This window comes from Equus przewalskii, chromosome 3 (assembly GCF_037783145.1).
Source record: "Equus przewalskii isolate Varuska chromosome 3, EquPr2, whole genome shotgun sequence".
Lineage (NCBI taxonomy): Eukaryota > Metazoa > Chordata > Mammalia > Perissodactyla > Equidae > Equus > Equus przewalskii.
Window position 1 is genome coordinate 36,889,719 of NC_091833.1, and position 23,896 is coordinate 36,913,614.

Here is a 23,896-nt window from a genome sequence, read left to right on the forward strand (position 1 = left end):
TTGCTTTTAATGGCATTGATGCTAATATAAACAATTTAATTATTTTTAATTTGCTGTTAATTTTTTATGAGAAAAAATATCAGATGTTTCTTTAGATGTTGTTTAATCCATTATTAGATGTTCATCACATTGTCCTTAAATAAATGAAGGACATTATTTTTTAAACATTTCTGAACGTATTTCTATATGAATAATTTCTGTAGTTCTCCGTAGCAGGTGGGAATTGCTTCATGCCATTTTGGGAGCAAGTAACATCACAAGTGTTAGTTGACTAACTCAAATCTGGCCTGAGCCCTCTGACCTGGTGAGAATTCCAAAACGCCATTTGTTGATGTGCCCTTCACTTCCTTAGATGGACCCGGAAGCACTTCACCTCCAGCAGTCTACTGCATCTGAGGCACAGAGCCGTGCCCTGGAGGTCATCGGACTTCTCTCAAAGGTCCTTCCTCCCAGTATCCTTGGGGATCTACCTGCTTTCCCTTTCCCTACCATGAGAACAAAGCGTTTAACCCTATAAGCACAAAAGACTTTGTCTACTCTTCTAAAACAAGGAGAAAAATAACTTTCCATCTTTGCTGAGATGTCTACACCATGCTGAAGGTAGGAGGGGGTTACAATGAAAAGAGAATTTCTCATTGTCACCCAAGAAAGAGTTGTAATCTGAATCAGATCTTAAGTGATAAATAGGAAAAGGAGAAAAACACTGCCGATAGACAAACTTTAGAAAAAACACAGAGGCAAAAAGGAGTACTGTCTGCAGGAGGAAAAGTTCGGATTATCACAAGAAAAATTAGATACAAAAGGGCAGTTTGTCCTTCTAAGAAGTTTGGACATTCTCCCATAATAGTTGTTTTTGTCTATATTTTAGGAAGCTTGGAGATTCCATTAGAGGAACCTTATAGACAACCTTTGGGATTGAGAAATCAAGGCTTCTGGGCCCACCTTCAACCAGAGCAGTTCTGCATTCATTTGTTTCCTATGAAGGTTATTTCGTGAGGGGGGAAAAGCCAAAGGTTCTATACTGATAACAGGATATTGTGTTTACTTTGTACCAAGCCCTATTCCAGACACTTGCCAGGTATCAATTCATTTATTCTCACCACCACATCCTTTACAGTGAGAAAACCGAAGCTCAAAGAGATCATGTAATTGCCGGTGGTCCCATAGCTAAAAAGTGGCAGCGCTGAACTTTGAACCCTGACGGTCATGACCCCACAGACTATGCCCTTTTACGATTGCACTATACTTAAGCTGATTTAAGGGGAAATACGATCTGAGTTTTGATAAATTACTTCTGGCACGTGCAGCCCCTGGCGCTGTTTTTTGGCTAACGGGCTCTGTGACGTCAACTCTGTCCCTGGACTTCTATAACCCAGTAGGTCAATAGTCAGAAAAGACTTGAAAACACATCAGGCGGTCCCAGGTGATCCTGGAACCCACGCCTCCGCAGGCCGAGGCGGCCGCCAAGCCACTGGAAGGCTCCGCCGCCGCCAGCCCAGCCCCGCCCCGCCCCCACCGGCCTGCACCCTCAGGCCCCGCCCCCGACCCCCGACCCCCGACCCCTGCCCCGCCGGCCGGCCCACCCGCTCAGGCCCCGCCCCCGACCCCCGACCCCCGACCCCTGCCCCGCCGGCCGGCCCGCCCGCTCAGGCCCCGCCCCCGGCCCCGCCCCGCCGGCCCGCCCGCTCCGCCCCGCCCCGCCGCCCCCGCCGCGCCCGCGGCCTTCAGCCTGGCCCCGTGACCCTCGCAGAGGTCCGCTCCTGGCGGCTTCTGCCAGAGCGGCGCGCGGTCTCCGCGGCGGTTGCTGGGTGCCAGGGCCGCTCCTGGGGCGGCGGGGGATGCTAAAGGAATTGTAGGTAGGGTCCATTTTTCTCGACAGTGCCCCTTTCCAGGCCCCGGGGCACCAGCGCCTCGTCCCCCGCGCTGGGTCCCTTCCGGCGGCCGCGGGAACGCCGCTCCCCCTCCATTCGAGGGAGCGCCCGTCTTCTCCGCCCGACGCGGGGCACAGCCGCGGACCCCTCCTCTCCCCCGACTCGGTCCTTCACGCCCTCGCGTCCCTCGCATCGCTGCTCCTGTTCGCTGCCTCCTCTCTCTCGTCTTACAGGTACTCACAAGTAAGAAAAAAGCGGGTCTGTCAGTCCAGACCGCACAATCCATTTTATTCAGCGCAGCCTGTTGTACAAATAGTGAATACCGGCACAGGAGCCTTCACGCGCGCCTGTGACTGGAGACGTGGCCCAGGATTGGCTGCTGATGCAGGGAGAGCGCTCCTCCGTGCTCCCTCACCCTGCCCCGCGCCCGGTGTTGGCTTTCTCACAGTGGACCGCGCTGTAGCTCAGTGCGTTTAGAGGATGGGACAGCTGTTGCACATGCACCGTGTGTCAGGCGCATCATTTAGGAGGCCGCCCAAGAGCTCTGCAGGCCCACGCCAGGCCCCTGACGCCCTCCAAGTGTGCCCTGTAGTCTGTGACAGATCAGACGCAGTGATGGAGAGGGCGATTGGCCCGGTGGCACTGAGGGAGGCCACACCCTACTCCCTGGTTTTTCGCAGGGAGGTAAATAGAACTGTTATTTGTGCAACACAAATGCAGAAAATTAACAGATTACTATCACATCTAAAAAACTAATGCGCCAAACGTCTTAGTCGTTTGGCACATTATGAAAACCTATGAAAAGCTATTCATATTTGTTACTTTCTATGAGTACCAGAATTTATACTGCTGTTTCTGTCAGTTGATTCTCTCTTGCCATAAGCTCCTGCCCATTACCAGACAAAAAGAAAGAGGCAGGTGCAGGGATAGTAATATATAAGGTAACATTTTGATAGCAGTCCTCTTTTTGTGCATAATTTTCATACTCATCCTTTTTATACACTCTGTGAGATAGAGTTAGTTAACAAAACTCCATTTTACTGAAGAGGGAACTACATACTGACATTGAACAGGACCTGGAACAGTAAAATATGCATTCAGTATATATTTGTTGAAGAGATAAATGGATAAGATTCTCAAGGAGCCATGCCTTATTCACCTTTGTAATCCCGACACCCAGAGCTAAGTCTAGCAATAGTAGCCCCACAAATGTGAGTTAGAGAACTTGAGTGACTTGCTCACATCTTTTTAAGGAATCTACTGCCTTGCCAAGCGTTGTGAATACAATGGTAAGGAAGACTGGTAAGGTTCCTGTTCTCATGGAGCTTAAATTCTGGTGAACAAAGATAGAAAATAAACAGGTAATATATGAACAAGGAAGTGTTGATAATGGTGAGTGCAGTGAAGAAGTAAAACCGTGTGAAGTGAGAAAGACTAGGGGAGGGGTTACTTTAGATTGATTGGTTAGGGAAGGCCTCTCTGAGGAGCTGACATTTGTGCTGGCCTCAGTGATATAAAAAAGCCAGCCACAGAAATATTTGGGGCCAGAGGATTTCAGGTAAAGGGAACTTCAATTGCAAAAGCCCTAAGGTATGAAAGAGCTTGACTCTTTCAAGGAACATCATAAAGACCGCTGTAGCTGGAATGTAGAGACAGCGGTACAGGATAAGCATGAAGAGATAGGGAGGGGCGAAATCAGGTAGTGCCCTGAATCAGCCATGGCAATCTACCCATGGTATACATTTGGAATGTATGTAAAGTGTGATGAGAAACTAGTACAGAGTGTTTCAGAAGGGAGTAATCTGATTACATTATGAAAAGGTTTGTTCCACCTGTCATGTGGTGAATGGGTCATAGGGATGGGGAGCAGATTAGTAGCAGAAGACACTTGCAGTAATCCAGGAAGGAAGGTAGGATAGTAGCTTGGGCTAAAGCGGTAGGAAGTAGATGGCTGTGAGATACATTTGGAGGCAGAGCCTACAGACTTGGTGATGTTTTAAATATAGAGGTGAGAAAAAAAGGGGAGCTCCTGATTTTCATCTTGAGCTTGAGTGGATGGTTGTGCCCTTTACCAAATGGAAAAGACTAGGGAAGAAAAAGTGTGTGTGTCGGGGGGGGGGGTGGTATTCTTGTTTTGCTCACCTTAAGTTTGATGTGCTTATTAGAAATCTAAAGTAATTTGGGAGTCGAGTTCTGTGTAAGGGACGAAAGATAAAAGTTGAGAGTCATCAGCATGTAGGAAAAACTACCTAGAGAAAGTGTGTTTGTAGAGAGTATTCCAATGATCAGAGGTAACGCCGAGGAAAAGAAGCAACCAAAGCAGATGGAGAAGGAGTATCTGGTGAAGAAAACCTGAAGAGCATGATGACTTAAAAGCCAAGACAACAAAGCATGGCCAATGGTATTGAAACATGCTCAAGAGTCACGTAAATAAAGAGATCTGACCATTGGATTTTGGCAACATATGGTGATGTGCTCTGACAAGCACAATGAAGACGAAACGTGACGTGAAGAAATGGACATAGCACAGACTTCTCAAGATACTTTACTATGAAGAGTTGAAAAACGGAGGTAACAGAGGAATATGTGGGGTCAAATTAGGGTCTTAAAGATGGGGATAAAAAGGCTGATGGGAACGATCCAGTAGAGAGGGGGAAAAATTATAGTATAACAGAGAATGTGTATATTAGAGGAGTAAAGTCTTTGAGGAAACAAGAAGGAATAGGATCCAAGGAACTTGTATGAAGTATTGGCTTAGAAATATGAACATAAAATTTACAGTAATAGGAAGAAAGGTAATGAGTATAAGTAGAGATGCAGGTGGATGGGTAGATTCAGTGATTAGAAGGTGAGAGAGTTTCTGCCTGATATTGATTCACTTTTTCTCAATGAATTATGAGCATGATCAGTAAGAGGAGAGTAGGGATGTTTGGTAGGCAGTTTAAGGGGCAAAGGGAAAGTAGAAAATAATCATTGGGAGGACAGAAGGCAATCATACTTGTCTTAGTCTGGGACGCTGTTATAAAAATACCATAGGCTTATAAAACAACAGAAATTTAAGAATTTTTTTTCTCTAAGTATACTGTTTTGGTGAGGAAGATTGGCCCTGAACTAACATCTGTTGCCAGTCTTCCTCCTTTTATCTTTTTTCCTCCCCACAGCCCCAGGACATAGTTGTATATGCTAGTCGTAAGTCATTCTAGTTCTTCTATGTGGGATGCGGCCACAGCACGGCCTGATCATAGGTCCACACCCCGGATCCAAACTGGCAAACCCCAGGCCACTAAAGTGGAGCACACGAACCGAACCACTCAACCCTGGGGCTGGCCCCTAAACAACAGAAGTTTATTTCTCACAGTTCTAAAGGCTAGGAAGTCCAAGATCAAGGTGCCAGCCTATTTGCTGTCTGCTGAGGGCCCAATTCCTGGTCCATGGATGGCCAAAAGGGGCAAGGGAGCTCTCAGGGTCTCTTTTAATAAGAGCCTTAATCCCATTTGTGAGGGCTCTGCCCTCATCACATAATCACCTCCCAAAGGCCCCACGTCCTAACACCATCACTTTGGGGGTTAGGATTTCAGCCTAAGGATTTTGAGAAGACACAAACATTCAGTATATAGTAATACTATAGGAGCATGGTAGCATCGCTGGGCTCGATGGAGTGGCCATTTGATATTTGTGGCCTTCTGAGTGTGTGGCTGAGATAGGGTGGAAAAAAAGATGATAGGAGCCAAGGAGATCAGGAGCTGAAAGACCAGAGTGTGGGGTGGGTAGACTGCCTGGGGATTAGTGGTTAGGTTCATAGCTAAACTAGTTCTTGAACCCAATCTCCTGACTTTGCAGCTCAGTGGGTTACCATTTTACTGAGAAGTGATTCAGATCATTACTCTTTTGTGCCACTTACCCTTCTAGTTAATATTAAAAAAAAAAGTAATTGTGGCCTGATGTTTTTTTGGTCCATATATCCAAATTCTAGACTTCATAGGCTGGTGCTTCTGTCTCTCTTGTCCCTTTAATATTTACTTGTTAAATTTTTTGGCTTGGTTTTCCTGGTGTTGTGGGGTGTTTTTTTTTTTTTAACCATTTCCATCATTATGTGTTTATTAAAGTACAGAAGCCTACCTCTTAAATGATAAAGGGAAGGTGAAGGATGAGATTTGGAAATCTCGTTGCCTGTAGAGCTGGGATGACCAGTGACAGGGAGACCTGATCTGTGTTCACTCTAATAACAATCGTAATAATGGCATTTGGATAGCCCTTTACATTTTGTGCTATGCTTTTATTTTCTCATATCTCATTTGACTTTGTAACTACCTTTTTCAGATGAGGAAACTGAGGCTCAGAGGGGTTAAGGCTCTTGGCCATGGACACACGCCTAGTAAGCGGCAGCATTATTACACTGTTCTGATACTGAGGCTCACGTTTTTCACTGCAGAAGTTTGCCTAAGTGTTTACACTCCATTATATCCAAAGTGATATCAAAGAAAAACTCTGCTAGGTAGAAAGTAATGGCTGGGTGCAGTCCTCTTACAATGCAAAAATTGTTTGTATATGTTTAAAATCCAACAGTTAATGAGATTAGATATTTATCTACCATCCACTGTGTTAGGTAATTCAAAGAACTCGGAAATGATTATGAAATTTAATCTGGTAGGGAAATAGATGGAAATGCAAGTCATTAAGAGACATTTCTTGGACCGTCTCCCACATACGGTATGTGCTTACACAATACCCTGAACTGACTAAATTCTATATGCAGAGGAGAATGCAGTACCAGTGACATAGCGGACTCTCAGTGAATATTTGTCAAATAAAAGAATGATAATAGTTAAACAAGCAATTACAGTAGTAAAGTGGATGCTGTGAGGAGGGGTAGATGCTATGATAAGGATGCATCCTGGGGGCCGGCCAGGTGGCATAATGCTTAAGTTTGCACACTCCCCTTCGGTGGCCTGGGGTTCACAAGTTCGGATCCCAGGCATGGACCTATACACTGCTCATCAAACCATGGTGTGGCAGCATCCCAGATACAAAATACAGGAAGACTGGCACAGATGTTAGCTCAGTGGCAATCTTCCTCAAGCAAAAAGAGGAAGATTGGCAACAGATATTGGCTCAGGGCCAATATTCCTCACCAAAAAAAAAAAGAATGCAAAGTGAAGAGAGCTTCCACAAGAAGGACTTCTTACACTGACATAGAGTTTGCTGAGCAAAAAGCAGGGGTGTGGGGTTAGAAGGCAGCATACAGAATGTAAAGTCTCAGAGATGTGATGCATGGCAAGTTTGAAGAACTGAAATTTCATATGCCTGAAGTTTAGAATGTCAAGTGAAGAATGAGGAGATAGGCAGGGACAAGGTTAGCCCTTATTACAGAGGGCTCTGTAAGCTATGTTTAAGGAATTTGGACATTTTTCTTCTATGGGAAGCCATTGATGAATATTAAGCAGGAAGTTCCCATAATTGCCCTACATTTTAGAAGATTACTCTGGATTGTGGAAATTACACTGGGGAGGACCAAGACTGGAGGCCCTTATGGTGTTTTGGGGGAAAGGTGCTTATGGCCTGGACTGAAATAATGGCAATTTATATGGAGAGAGATGGACAAAGTTTTTAAATATTTAGGAGCCTGATTTAACATGATCGAGTAACTCAGTGGATGTCAGCAAGGAGGGGTAGTGCATAGAAGGAATGACTCCTCAGTTTCTAGTTTGAGCAACTAGGTAGATGGTGGCTTCGATCTCTAAGACAGGAAATTCTCTGAAGAAGGAATAGTTTTGGTGGGGAAAGGTCTTGAATTCAGTTGTGCATATGTTGAGCTTAAGATACTTGTAAAGACAATCAGGTAGAGATATCCAATGAATAGTTAAATATGCTAGTCAAAAATCTCAAGAGAGCTTCTCTAGGCCAGGCTCATTAGCATACTGGTCACCATTAGAGCCACAGGAGTGAAATACATTGCTTAAGAAATGTATAGAGAGCAAGAAGAGAAGAGGGCATAGGGCAGAATGCCGAGGAAGTCTAACATTTCAGTATGCATTGAGGAATGGATAGAGGAAAAGAAGCCTGTAAAGAAGACCAAGAAGGGACAAGCAGAGGGAGAAGGAAGATAGAGCAAGTGACAAAATGATGTAAGAATTCCAAAGGGGAAGACGACTTCCAGTTTTGTGGTACACCTGCAGGAAGCTTTCCTTGGAGTGACCCTCAAGTGATAGACAGATATCATTTACAAAGAAGAGATGCGGTGGGAAGGTATTCCGAGCAAATAAAAGAAAACAAATAATGCGTGGGAGAACACGTAACAGTTTAATTGACTGAAACGTGGGGTCCAGAGAACTCAAGAGAAAGCTGACAAGATAGTTTGTGCCATGTTGTGGAAAACAGATTCTGGGTAAGTTGTTGGCAACTGTTCTATAGGTGAGAAAAACCAATGTGTTTGGTGCTAAGGGAAAGAGAATAATATAAAGCATACTCTGAACCGTGGAATGCCATTTTATTGTGGAAACAAGATCTAGGCACTTGAAAAGAATAAAAATTCAAGATAATATCTGATTATTGAGAACAAACACCAAATACTATAGGAATTTTAACAGTAGCAAAGTCTATTTGAATTGGAATAGTAGTTTTGCCCAGAGTTGTATTTTTCTGATTGAACAATAATGCCAGCTAGTCATTATTTTAAAAAAGAAAAAATAGATCTAGTTTGAATGCTCTTTATAAAGAATATTCTGTTTGTGGGTATGACTCTCAAATTCATTTGTTAAAAGATTTATACTGTAGTTGTTTTTAGTTGATGACCTTTGATGTAAACTTAGACTTGTCTGAAAGACAGCAACAGTTCCAAAGACTTTAAAGGAATACAGCCTCACAAACACAGAATTGATGCATGTGTTTACCGAACATTCATTTAATAAATATATGTTAAATGACTATTATGTGTCAGCGATGTATAGTGGCTGAGGACATGAACTACACATTGAAACACACCTGAACTCCAAACCCAGTTCTACCACTCTCAATGGGAGTAAAAAAGTTGCAGTCTCACTTAGAATAGTTTTTTTTTTTTTTTCCCAAGGAAGATTAGCCCTCAGCTAACTGCTGCTAATCCTCCTCTTTTTGCAGAGGAAGGCTGGCCCTGAGCTAACATCCATTCCCATCTTCCTCTATTTTATGTGTGGGACACCTACCACAGCACGGCTTGTCAAGCGGTGCCATGTCCACACCCGGGATCCGAACCAGTGAACCCCGGGCCGCCGAAGCAGAACGTGCGCACTTAACCACTGCACCACCGGGCTGGCCCCAAGAATGGTTTCTACTTAGTGCTGTACGCATTATGATTTTTTGAAGGAAATTTCAGTTATTATGTATCCAATTAGTAGTGCTACTGCCAAATTTAATTGGTATTTCTTAAATCTATAGGAGGGAGAGATGAGGAATGATTTTAAAGTGTTTAGCTAAGCCTCAAAGAGAATCCACTTTTAGAGAGCTAAAAATTGGCCATAAATTTTTGCTGAATGATATGTGGCATAGTCACTAGATGTCACTATTGCACAACATTGCTCCAAAAAGATAAGCCCAAAGTACAGTATATAGTACAACACACCAGGGAAAGAAAGAAGTTGTTTTTATTAAGTGATATACATGTATACATACATGACGTTTACATAAGATGTGACGTTCCCAAACAGCATATATTGGAATGCTCTTACCCTGTTTCTTTACTGTAAGAGAATAGAAGCATGGACTTAAAACTGATAAAGCCCTTAGGTCACCTACCATCCTCCCTCCCTATCGCTTTTTATAGCTGTGAAACTGAGGTACAAGGAGGTGAACTGGCAAGAAACTCAATCAATACTATGTAGCAAGTTAAAAGCAGAGAGCTTAATTGCCCAACTCTTTTGACAATACCACAGTATCCATTATTAATATGTACAAAGAGCCTTTCTAATAAAACCAGGTGAAAACAGGACCTCTAAATCTATCAAAATTTTACACTACTTTACAAGCAAAACTTAGCAATATGATAACAGTACATATTTCTAATAAAAATGACCAATTGAGGACCATAGCTTTTGCTATGGTCTGTACAATCATCTTACTTTACCCCCATAATAACACGATATGTAGTATGTATTTATACTCTACCTCATTCCAAAAAGGATTTTAAGAAGCTTATTGAGGGGCCGGCCCTGTGGCCGAATGGTTAAGTTCACGCGCTCCACTTCGGCGGCCCAGGGTTTTGCCAGTTCAGATTCTGGGCGCGGACATGGCACCGCTCATCAGGCCACGCTGAGGCGGCATCCCACATGCCACAACTAGAAGGACCGACAACTAAAATATACAACTACATAGTTGGGGGACTTGGGGGGCAGGGAGCAGAAAAAAAAAGAAGCTTATTGAAATAAATATAGCGTAAAATAAAATTCAAAAACTGAGGTGATCATAAATGTAAGGTACTGGAATATAAATCACTCTGAAGTCTCCTTTTTGTTAGCATACAAGTAGACTGCCATGATATCCAGTAAACTCACACTTGGTTGGCTGTCCTCAAATTTAATTCTGCTTTCTCTAGCTGTGAGTACAAAATAAGAAACATAGGTAGTACTGTGCCCACTAAAAGATGATGATGGATGATAATGTACCCGAGATCATGCAACTAGTATATTTCTGATTTCAAAACCCTCATTCTTTCCATTATGACAACTATCTAGACATATAGTGAGACGTCTCCTAACAGGATACTGTCACTGGAACCCTTAGACATCTGGATTACCAGTTACTTCTGAGTTATACAGGTAGGCTTTTGCTTATATCAAATTTCTCTCAAATAATTGCATAGAGCTATTGATAAGATGTTTTTCTATCAATTTTTTTCTATCAAAAATTGACCCCTAAAAAAACCCAGTTATTAAGAGACAGGTAAAATTCATGAGTTTATCTACCTTTTAAATTACAAAATTTATACTATATTAAGGAAATAGGCATTTTAAAAATTGGTCAGAGAAGAAAGTGGACAGGCACAGTATTAAAGAAGAGAGAAAGGGGCAATGGGGAGAGAGCTAAGGCCGATATATCCTGTCCATCCTGCTTCTGACCCCACATCACTCAAGTGTCTGGCTTTTCTTCTTCAACTTCCTCCATTAAAGTGGTACCAAAATTCTACCCTAGCCAGGGTCCTAGTTCTTCAAAACTTCCACTCCTAAGTTTTTGTTCTATAAGAGTAGAACCTTTTCCTAAGTTGTCCTGTTGATTCCTTATCTGTCTTTACAGCATAATCATTAAAGATCTTAGTCTTTCCATAATTTGCTTCCTTTTTCTTGATGTATTTGAAAAGCCTATTCTTGGTGTTAGAATCTCTTACTCTTCTGCCAAATATGCCTTTCTTGTTAACTATGCAGAGTGTTTTTTATTTTTGTTGTCATTTCAAGCATCTGGCACTTTTTTATTCTCGGTTCACTCAATGTTTATTCCACATATATGTATTAAGTGCCTACCATCTGCTAAGTACTATCTAGATAAAGGGTAAAACCAGATATGGTCCCTCCTCTCATGGAGCACACAGCCTTCCAGTGTTGGAATAGGCCCACTATGACCTCTTTTCCACTGCTTGCAACCAAAAACTCTGGATAAAATGCAAAGGGAACTACCTGAAGACTCTGAAAAGTAAACAGCAGCAGGTGGATTGTGAAGAAAAGTCAAAACCACAGGGGTGAATTTTTCTTGCTCTTGCATCTTTGACCTGAAGGCAGACCCCAGTCATGCAACTGTGCAAGGACAGCAGAGGAGGCCAAAACTATAATAGAAAACCTGTTTTTATGGCCTGAAGGTCTGGGAAAATAGACCCTACAGTCTAAAGAGAGTGTGAGGAATCCTTATTCTTGTTTTTTTTCTCTGTAGCAGCTTTTCCCCAAGGGAAGCCACATTTATGGCATTATGGGCAGCTAAATGCAGAGAAAAACCTCATTTTCTGATTAGCGAAAGCAGGAAAAATGACCTTGAGAAATAGAGTATGTGTCAGAGGTTGGGGAGGCATGGATTCAAGACAAGAGAAAGCTAGGGAATGGAGCTCCTTAATTCTATGTATGAATCCAACCAAGTATCTTTAGGTCACCTCCAGCTGTGCGTGCATCAGACAGGCCAAAATCAGCATAGCAATGGCTTTACGAACTGAAGTAAATGTAGAAAAGAACCATTGCCCCAGTCACAGACTAACCCCTGAGTGACTCATGCATGGGGCAGACCAAAGGCAACATAGCAAAGGCTTTTGAAACAACTGAGGTTAGGACCATTGCCTACAGAAAATAAGAGAGAGTTTATGGTCTGCATCTAACCAAGTTGATTGCCTGCTAAAACAAACAAAAAATGTTTAAATATTCCTCAGAGGATTTTAATAGGATCCAGAGTCTACACAACAAAATGTCCAAGATTACTCAGAAGTACTTGACATATGAAGAATCAGGAAATTATTGTCTTACGGGGAAAGAAAATCAACAGATGCCAAGCCAAAGTGACACAGATGTTGGAATTATCAGACAAAGATGTTAAAGCAGCCATTATAACTACATTTCACGTGCTAAAGATAGGCATAGTTGTAATGAGTGGGAAGATACTCATTCACAACAGAAAAATAGAAACAGTGAAAAAGAAGCAAGTCAGAGTGACGTCAGCATCATGGCAGAGTGAAATGTTCCCTTAGTCTCTCCCTTCTAAGTTACAACCAACGAACATTCATTAACCAACAGAAGATTCCATATAAAGTCCAAGAGGACCCCTGAGAGATATATACAGCCATACATCTGTAGATGGGGGTACTGGATCCCTGGGAAGCAGTGGAAGGAGGTGAGCAGATCCCCTTTCCCTCCCCAGTGGCAGTGATCTAGGTTGTGGGTCCTCACACAGCAGCCAGTGCATAACTGTAAGAGGAGTGGGGGAGCAGGCAGGCCTGCATGCAAACACTCTTGCTTTTAGAGTTGCAGCCCAGCCTTTGGGAATGCTCCACAACAAGTGGTTTGGCTCAGCCACTAAGCACAGCAGCCCAGGCAAAACGCCCGTGAGTGCAGAGTGGGTCCACATGTGTAAAAGAAAGAGCCCTTCTCCTCCCCTCCCCCTAGTGCAACAGCTCAGCTGGACTCCGGCCCAGGCAGTGGTTCCACACCACAGTGCCTGCACGTGCATGTGTGACCCACTAAGTGGCTGCAACCAGCAGGCAAACACAGAAGAATCCTATCGGCACAACGTCCAGCAGACTTGGCAGGTTTATAAAACACAGCTTCTGCCCCCCCGGGGTGGCGAGTGGAATCCAGCAAAGGATCACATCATCAAATACCATGAAGAACTACAGTAACACTCCAGAGCAGAAGGAAAATGACAAGTCTCCAGAAACCAATCTTGAACTCACAGAAATTTACAATCTAAATGACAGGGAATTCAAAATAGTTGTCATAAAGAAGCTCAACAAGTTATAAGAAAACTCAGAAAGATCAATGAACTCAGAAATAAAATTAATGAGCAGAAAGAATTCTTCACCAAAGAGATTGAAACTCTAAGGAAAAAATCAAACAAATTCTGGAGAGGAAGAACTCAATGAGATGAAAACACAATCTACAAACATTAAAATACAGATCTGACATTATGGAGGAAAGAATTAGTAATTTAAAGGACAGAAATATAGAAATGGTTTGGGTGAAGGAGAAGAGAGAACTAAGATTTAAAAAAATGAAGAAACTCTTTGAGAAATATCCAACTCAATTCGGAAATGCAACATAAGGATTATAGGTATTCCAGTGGGAGAAGAGAGGGAGAAAGGAGCAGAAAGCTTGTTCAAAGAAATAATAGCTGAGAATTCCCCAAACCTGGGGAAAGAACTGGACTTATGAGTATATGAAGTCAATAGAACTCCCAATTACATCAATGCAAAACGACCTTCTCCAAGGCATATAATAGTAAAACTGGCAAAAGTCAATGACAAAAAATATTAAGAGCAGCAAGAGAGAAGAAAATAACATACAAAGGAACCCCCACCAGGTTTTCAGTGGATTTATTAGCAGAAGCCTTACAGTCTAAGAGAGATTGGAATGATATATTAAAAATACTGAAAGACCAAAACTTTCAGCCAAGAATACTCTATCCAGTGAAATTATCCTTCAGATATGATGGAGAAATAAAAGCTTTCCCAGGTAAATGAAAGCTGAGGGAGTTCATTGCCACTAGACATCCCTTACAAGAAATGGTCAAGGATGCCCTCATACCTGAAACAAAAAGGCAAAGGTTTACAAAACCTCGAGCAAGGAGATAAATAGAGAAAATCAGAAAATTGCAGCTATCAAAACAGGTTAGCAAAGTCTTAATTATAACATAAGAAATAAATAGAAGGAAAGCACCAAAAATAACTATAAACACTTCACTTTAATCACAAACCCACAACACAAAACAGAATAATTTATGAGAACAATAACTTAGAAGGGGAAGTGGAACGGGTTGGAACCTACTTAGGCTAATGGAGATAAGAGGCTATCAGAAAATGGACTATCTTATCTACAAGGTCTTTTATACAAACTTCATGGTAACCACTAAACAAAAACTCAGAGCAGAGACACAAATCATAAATAAAGAGAAAACTAAGAAAACCATCACAGAAAACCACCAAACTGAAATGGCAGTCAGAAACACTAGGGAAGAGAAACAAGGGAAATATAGAACAACCAGAAAACAGAGATAAAATGGCAATATTAAGCCCTCATATATCAATAATCATTCTAAATGTAAATGGATTGAATTCTCCAATCAAAAGACACAGAGTGGATGGATGGATTAAAGAACAAGACTCAACAATATGCTGCCTCCAGGAAACACATCTCAGCTCTAAAGACAAACACAGGCTCAGAGTGGAGGGATAGAAGATGATACTCCAAGCAAATGGCTATCAAAAGAAAGCAGGTGTTGCCATACTTAGACAAAGTAGACTTGAAGATAAAAAAGACAATGAGAGAGAAAGAGGGGCAGTATATAATGATAAACAGGACATTCCACCAAGAGAACATAACACTTATGAATATATATGCATCTAACACAGGAGCACCAAAGTATATAAAGCAACTATTAACAGACCTAAAGGGAGAAATTAACAGCAACACAATAAAAGTAGGGGACCTCAACACCCAATTTACATCAACGTATAGATCATCCAGACAGAAATTCAACAAAGAAATAGTGAACTTAAGTGAAACACTAGACCAGACGGACTTGGCAGAAATGTATTGAACAGTCCATCCAAAAACAGAATACACATTCTTCTCAAGTGCACATGGAACATTTTCAAAGATAGACCACATATTGGGAAACAAGGCAAGCCTCAATTAATTTAAGAAGATTGAAATCATATCAAGCATCTTTTCCAGCTACAATGCTATGAAACCAGAAATCAACTACAAGAAAATAGCTGGGAAAGTCACAAATACATGGAGACTAAATAACATGCTACTGTACAACAATTTGATCAATGAAGAAATCAAAAAATACCTGGAGACAAATGAAAGAGAAAATACATTGTACCAACCCTTATAGGTTGTGGCGAAAGCAGTTCTAAGAGGGAAATTCATAGCAAAACAAGCTCAACTCAACAAATCAGAGAAATCTCAAATAAGTAATCTTAAACTATACCTAACAGAACTAGAAAGAGAAAAACAAAGCCCAAAGGCAGGAAAAGGAGAGAAATAATAAAAAGTAGAGCAGCAATCAATGAAATAGAGACCAAAAAGCAGTATAAAGGATCAATGAAGTTAAGAGCTGATTCTTTGAGAAGATAAACAAAATTGACAAACCCTCAGCCAGACTAAGAAAAAAAAGAGAGAAGGCTAAAACCAATAAAATTAGAAACGAAAGAGGAGAAATTATAACAGATACCACAGAAATGCAAAGGATTATACGAGAATACTATGAAAAACTATATGCCAACAAATTGGACAATCTGGAAGAAATGGATAAATTGTTAGACTCAAACAAGATCCCAAAACTGAATCAAGAAGAAATAGAGAATCTGAATAGACCAAACACAAGGAAAGAGTTTGAAACAATAATCAAAAACCTCCCCCAAAAAACAGAAGTCCAGGACCAGATGGCTTCTCTAGAGAATTCTACCAAACATTCAGAGAAGATTTAGTACCTATCCTTCTCAAACTATTCCAAAGAATTGAAGAAGATGGAATGCTTCCTAACTCATTCTATGAGGCCAACATCACCCTGATCCCAAAGCCAGACAAGGACAACACACAGAAGGAAAATGACAGGCAAATATCACTGAGGAACATAGATGCAGAAATCCTCAACAAAATATTGGCAAACCAAATACAGCAATACATTAAAAAGAATCATTCACAATGATCATGTGGGATTTATTCCAGGGACGCAGGGATGGTTCAACATCTGCAAATCAATCAGTGTGATGCACCACATTAACAAAATGAGAAATAAAAATCACGTGATCATCTCAATAAATGCACAGAAAGTATGTGACAAGATCCAACATCATTTATGATAAAAACTCTCAATAAAATTGGTATAGAAGGAAAGTACATAATAACATAATACAGGCCACCTATGACACACCCACAGCCAAGGTCATAGTCAAAGGATAAAAACTGAAAGCCATCCTTCTGAGAACAGGAACAAGACAAAGGTGCCCACTCTTGCCACTCCTATTCAACATAGTACTAGAGATTTTGGCCAGAGAAATTAGGCAAGAGAAAGAAATAACAAGTATCCAAATTGGGAAGGAAGAAGTGAAACTCTTGCTGTTCATGGATGACATGATCCTATGTATAGAAAACCTAAGGAATCTACCAGAAAGCTATTAGAGATAATCAACAATTACAGCAAAGTTGCAGGGTACAAAATCAACTTACAAAAATCACTTGCATTTCTATACACTAATAATGAAGTAGCAGAAAAAGAGCTCTAGAACACATCCCATTCACAATTGCATCAAAAAGAATAAAATGTGTAGGAATAAGTTTAATTAAGGAGATGAAAGATCCAGACACTTAAAACTACAAGACATTGTTAAAGAATTTGAAGATGATATAAAAAAATGGTAGGATATTCCATGCTCATGGATTGGAAGAATAAACATAGTTAAAATGTCCATATTACCTAAAGCAATCTCAAGATTCAATGCAATTCTAACCAGAATCCCAATGACATTCTTCACAGAAGTACAACAAAGAATCCAAAAATTTATATGGAACAACAAAAGACCCCCAACAGCCAAAGCAATCCTGGGAAGAAAGAACAAACCTGTAGCTATCACAATCCCTGACTTTAAAATATAGTACAAAGTTATAGCAATCAAAACAGCATGGTACTGGCACAAAAACAGATACATAGATCAATGGAATAGAATTGAAAGCCCAGGAATAAAACCACACATCTACAGACAGCTAATCTTCAACAAAGGAGCCAAGAACATACAATGGAGACAGGAAAATATCTTCAATAAATAGTGTTGGGAAAAAAGGGACAGCCACATGCAAAAGAATGAAAGTAGACCATTACCTTACACCATACAGAAAATCAACTCCAAATGGATTAAAGGCTTGACTGTAAGACCTGAAGCCATAAAACTCCTAGAAGAAAATATAAGCAGTATACTCTTTGACATCAGTCTTAGCAGTATCTTTTTGCATACTGTGTCTACTCAGGCATGGGAAACAAAAGAAAAAATAAACAAATGTGACTGCATCAGACTAAAAACCTTCTTCAAGGCAAAGGAAACCATGAACAAAACAAAAAGACAACCCACCAACTGGGAGAAAGTATTTAGAAATCATACATCTGACAAGGGGTTAATTTCCAAAATATTTAAAGAACTCATACAACTCAACAAGAAAAAAATGAACAATCCAATAAAAAAATGGGCAGAGGATATAAACAGACATTTCTGCAAGGAGGATATACAGATGGCCAACAAGCACATGAAAAGATATTCAACATCACTACTTATTAGGGAAATGCAAATCAAAACTACAATGAGATATATCACCTCACACCTGTCAGAATGGCTATAATTATCAAGACAAAAAAAAAATGTTGGAGCAGATGTGGAGAAAAGGGAACCCTCATACACTGCTTGTGGGAATGCAAACTGGTACAGCAACTATGGAAAAGAGCATGGAGATTTCTCAAAAAATTAAGAATAGAAATACCATATGATCCAGCTATCCCACTATTGGGTATTTATCCAAAGAACTTGAAACAACAAAGAGATTTATGCACCCCTATGTTCGTTGCAGCATTATTCACAATAGCCAAGACGTGGAAGCAACCCAAGTGCCCATCAATGGATGAATAGATAAAGATGTGGTGTATATATATACACACACACACACACACATATATATATGCACACAGGAATACTACTCAGCCATAACAAAAAAAGACAAAGTTGTCCCATTTGCAACGACATGGATGGATCTTGAGGGTATTATGTTAAGCAAAATAAGCCAGACATAGAAAGAAAAACACTGCATGATTTCACTCATAGGTGAAAGATAAACAAACACGTGGATAAAGACAACAGATTAGTGGTTACCAGAGGGGAAGGGGGTAGGGGGGTGGGCAAAAGGGGTGAAGGAGCATATGTATATGGTGATGGGTAAAAATGACACTACTTTTGGTGAGAACGATGCAATCTATATAGAAACTGATTAATGATAATGTACACCTGAAATTAGACAATGTTGTAAACCACTATGACCACAATAAAATATTTTTTTAATCTATAAATAACTTATACAACAGGGAAATGGTTAAGTATATTAGAAAACAATCTGAATGAATTTCATGTAACTACTAAAACAACTGTAATTAGAACATAGGAGATATAGTATTATAAAATTTGAGTCAAAAGAATGTTTACCATGAAAAAAAGAATCACTGTTGAAATTCAACACATCATGATAGTTTTGATGTTTCCAGAAAAATAGAACTCCTTGACACTCTGTAACTGGTTTGGTAAAAGTCTCTGCCTGTGAGGAAACGCCTTCCAGCCCCATTTACCATTAGCTCCCACATTCTTGGGATATCATTCATTGAGGTTAACATTAGAATATTTTCATTGTAGTTATGCCAAGACAGACTAAACACTTAGCTGGGTAAATTCTATGACTTTTAGTTCCAGGATCTTTATGGTGTTTCCCAACTATATGTCAAAGCCCTCATTTCTTTTTCTTTTTTTCTTTTCTTTCTTTTTTTTTTTTTTTTTTTTGCCAAGATGTTTTTCAGTAATCACAGCGTGCAAAATATGCTTGGTCATCCCAGTGAGTTTCCATAAGTAAATGCTCAGAAATAACTGCTACACTGTAGATATTCAGAAGAGTATTTTGTATAAACCAAAACTTAGTAATAAGGTTAAGTGCTAAGAATAATCTCTTAAATAAACGCATCTGTTTGGGTCTATAAAAGCTCTATAAAGCTCAAGATTTTTGGTTTGTTTCATTTTCATATAACTAGTTCCTTTCCCAGAGAGGTGAAGAAACAGGCAATAAGAAATTTATTGCAGAGCTCTATTTCAGCATGATCCTAATTATCCCTTAAAACCTGCTGCTACTTTGTATACTTCCATGTGTTCTTCTTTGTGGTTTCTGAGTGATGATATATCAAGCCATATACATAAAGAAACCCCATAATCCTTACTGGGGAAATTTAGAATTATTTATCAGGGCTTTTATAATAGCTATACAAAAATTACTTATGAGTAAATTATGTTTGAATGATGTTAACCTCTGAAATGTGTAGTTTCTCATGTAAGAATAAAAGAGCCTTTGTGTTTAAACTTAAGTATAAAAAAAGAAGGGAGTAAAAAATTTTGAACTAAAAAAATACAGTAATTAAAAAATTCATTGGATAGACTCAAAAGCAGAATGGCAATGAATGAGGAAAGAATCCATGAACTTGACGATAGATAAATAGAAATTGTCGAATCTGAAGAAGAGAGTGAAAAGAGATTGAAAAATGAAATAGCTCCTCAAGGACACTATTATGGAGTCTACAGCCTAATGAGGCAAATGCATTAATCAATCACTCTAATAAAGGCATAATTACAAACTGAGATCAATGTTCTGAAGAAAATGATCTGAAGAAAATGATCAAGGTACCCTAAGAGTGTATAAAGACTGGACCTGACTTCACCTGGGGGCAGAGGTGATGTAATAGATATTTCTCAGAGGACGTGGTCCTTGAGCTGAGCGATGGAAAAGGGTTAACCAAATGAGGGGGAGATTGGTGGTGAACAGAGTTTCAATTAGAGAGGAAAAGCAAGTGTTAAGGCCCTGCAGAAGGAACGTGGCAATTTCAAGGAAGTGAAAGAAAGAATGGCTAGGAATTAAAAAAAAAAATGGTTGAAGAATGGTATGAAGTTAGCCTAGAGAGGGAGCCAGGGACTACATTGTGCAGAATTCTTTAGGTCATTGCAAGGGACTGAATGCTTGTGTCTCCCCCATTTTCATATGTTGACATCTTAACTCCCAATTTGATGGTATTTGGAGGTGAGGCCTTTGGGAGGTAATTAGGTCATGAGGGTAGAATCTATATAAAGAGATTAGTGCTCTTATAAAAGAGGGCACTCTGGCTCTCTTTTTGCTACATGAGGATACAAGAAGTTGGCAGTCTGCAATCTGGAAGAGAGCTTTCCCCAGAACCCAACCATACTGGGGCCCTGACCTCAAAAGTCCACCCTCCAGAACTGTGAGGAAAAAATTTCTGTTGTTTATAAGCCACCGAGTCTGTGGTACTGTGGTAGAGTAGTCAAACTCAGACAGTCATGCTGAACATTTTTGTCTTTATCCTAAAGACAGTGAGGAGTATTGGGACTCTCAGGTAGAGAGCTGGTAGAGGATTGAGGCACAGAACCTTCAGGATCCCCAACTTTTAGCAGCCGAGCAGAGAAGGATGAGCCTAGAAAGGAGACAGAGAAGCAGCTGAGCAGAGAAGGATGAGCCTAGAAAGAGGACAGAGAAGGAATCAGAAGAAAGATAGAGGGGAAATGAGAGAGTGATTTAACAAGAGCCAAAAGTAGAATGTTCCATCATGTCATATGGTCACTTGTAGATTATTTGTGACCTTAGCTGGATTTATTTTGTGGAGTGAAAGGAGTAGAACCTCAACTGGAGAACACTGAGAATGAGTGATTCGTGGGGAAAAGGACACTGTGGTGAGAATCAGCAGCTCTCCAAAAACTTTATTGGTAAAGGGAAGAGGACAGATGGGGCAGTAGCTAAATGAGGATATGGCTTCTGGGAGGCTTTATTAAGATGAACTCAGTTAAAAGTCATTGGGAAGGATCTAGTTGAAAGGACGTGGCAGAGGAGGATTAGTTGATACAGGCAGGGAAGGATCCTTTACCGTATGAAATTCTTGAGAATACAGGAAGTAATATAATCCAAAATACAAGTGGTCTTATTGCCTTAGATAGGAGGAAGGACACTTCCTTTACAGTAAGAAGAGAGAAGGAGAGGAAGATAGGTTTGTAGATGGAAATTGGAGGTAAGGCTATCTACTGAGAATGATGGGGAATATGTGGGAGATCCGTGGTTTGAGAAGAATAGAAAAGGTTTGGCATAGTCGCTAGGGAAAGTGAGTTGACAGAGAATGTGTGTGTTAGGATTGGTACATTTTAAAGGCCCACTTGAGGCTGTTAGTTATGAATTTATGGTGATTCCAGGTTACTCTAGTATAGCTTTCTATAGCAGTATCCAGATGTTCAGTTAAGTAAATGGTGAAATGGCATAATAGAGTTGGTGCAGAGTTGAGATTTTTCTAGAAAGGTGTGACAACAAAACAACAACAAACATATTTCAACGGAGTTTGGGATATTGGTGTTGTTTTGGGGATGATGGATCATAGATATTGAATACAAAAGGAAGTGATGAACAGAAAGGGCTAAAAGTCTCATTGCACTGCACATCCTGATAAGGTTGAAGAAGAATTGGAGATGAAGTGAATGTAATTGAACAAGCAAACTGAAAGAAGTTAAGGTAGTATTCAGAGAGGTGGATGCTTCAAGTCATGATTATTGATAATAGAACATTTCAGATGGAAGGATCCAGCATGGCCTTTCCTTTATGGAAGAGAAGTAGAGAGCTGAGGAACCAAGGTAGTTGATGAATTATCCGTGTATAGTTAAGACTCACAAGATTACAAATTTTGGGGTGAGGTGCTCATATCTTTGGTGAATAATGGAAAGGGACCAAGATGAGGTCAGTAAATAACAGTGACTAGAAGAGGGAGAAGGGGGTATTGTCAAATTATACAAGCTTCAAAGAAGTAAAATTTTAAAAACTAGTGTTTAGAAATAGCAGTGAGTTGTCAGAATGAGTTAAGCAAATCAACAGCTATTATGTAAGAGGACTGTGGGGGAAAAAGTACTTTCAGATAGGACACAGAATTTGAGAGAATGCCCTGAGAAGAGGTTGAGAGTTTGTAATTGTCTAGCAGAAGTTCCAGAGTGCTCAGTAAAAAGGGTTGGATAAGAGGCTATGAAATGATAGTCAGAGTTCTTAACACCTTTGTAAATGATTTCAAATGAGCTATTTCTAATTAATTTTTGCCTTCTATGACTTATTCGTTATTTATACTCTATTTTCTTTTTTCTTTTTTTTTCTTTTTTGAGGAAGATTAGCCCTGAGCTAACTGCTACCAATCCTCCTCTTTTTGCTGAGGAAGACTGGCCCTGAGCTAACATCCATGCCCATCTTCTTCTACTTTATATGCGGGACGCCTCCCATAGCATGACGTGCCAAGCTGTGCCATGTCTGCACCCGGGATCCGAAACGGTGAACCCCGAGCTGAGGAAACGGAACATGTGAACTTAACTGCTGTGTCACCGGACCGGCCCCTATACTCTATTTTCAAGTTTATCCTAAGGCCCTTATTTTTTTTTATTGAGTTCATAATAGTTTATATCGATGTGAGATTTCAGTTGTACATTATTTCTTGTCTGTTCACCACATATGTGCTCCCCTTCACCTCCTGTGTACATCCTCCACCCCCTTCCCCTGGTAACCACTGAACTGTTTTCTTTGTCCACGTGTTTGTTTATATTCCACATGTGAGTGAAATCATCTGGTGTTTGTCTTTCTCAGGCTGGCCTATTTTGCTTAGCATAATTCCCTCCAGGTCCACCCATATTATTGCAAATGGATGAATCTGTCTTTTTTTATGTCTGAGTAGTATTCCATTGTATCTATATAGCACGTCTTCTTTATCCAGTCATCAATCGATGGGCATTTGGGTTGCTTCCATGTCTTGCCTATTGTGAATAGTGCTACAATGAACACAGGGGTGCATATGTTACTTTGGATCGTTGATTTCAAGTTGTGTGGGTAGATACCCAGTAATGGGATAGCTGGGTCATATGGTAGTTCTATTTTTAGTTTTCTGAGCAATCTCCATACTGTTTTCCATAGTGGTTGCACCAGTTTGCATTCCCACCAGCAGTGTATGAGGGTTCCCTTCTCTCCAAACCCTCTCCAACATTTGTTATTTTTAGTCTTAGTGATCATAGCCATTTTAACAGGAATAAGGTGGTATCTTAGTGTAGTTTTGATTTGCGTTTCCCTGATGATTAATGATGTTGAACATCCTTTCATGTGTTTACTGGCCATCTGTATATCTTCTTTGGGAAAATGTCTGTTCATATCTTCTGCCCATTTTTTGATCCAGTTTTTTTATTGTTCAGTTGTGTGAGTTCCTTATATATTAGGAAATTAACCCTTTGTCAAATAGATGATTAGCAAATATTTTCTCCCAGTTGGTGGGTTGTCTCTTTGTTTTGATTCTGGTTTCCTTTGCCTTGCAGAAGCTCTTTAGTCTGATGAACTCCCACTTGTTTATTTTTTCTTTTGTTTCCCTTGTCTGAGAAGACACGGTATTCAAAAAGATCCTTTTCGGTTCGATGTCAAAGAGGGTACTACCTATTGTGTCTTCCAGGAGTTTTATAGTTTCAGGACTTATCTTCAAGTCTTTGATCCATTTTGAGT

General features: G+C 40.3%; 1 protein-coding gene across 6 annotated transcripts in view; it reads left to right on the plus strand.

The window, feature by feature from the left end:
• Positions 1 to 1,640: 1,640 nt before the first annotated feature.
• Positions 1,641 to 23,896, plus strand: part of SLC9B1 (solute carrier family 9 member B1) — a 76,459-nt gene continuing 54,203 nt past the window's right edge. Inside the window, exons 1-2 of one of the 6 annotated variants that reach the window (XM_070614120.1) lie at positions 1,649 to 2,104; positions 10,577 to 10,660. The gene's annotated coding sequence lies outside the window, so the exon portion shown is untranslated. Of the gene's footprint in view, positions 2,115 to 10,576; positions 10,661 to 23,896 lie in introns of all 6 variants that reach the window. The other 5 variants (XM_070614122.1, XM_070614124.1, XM_070614121.1 and 2 more) reach the window with 5 other exon arrangements.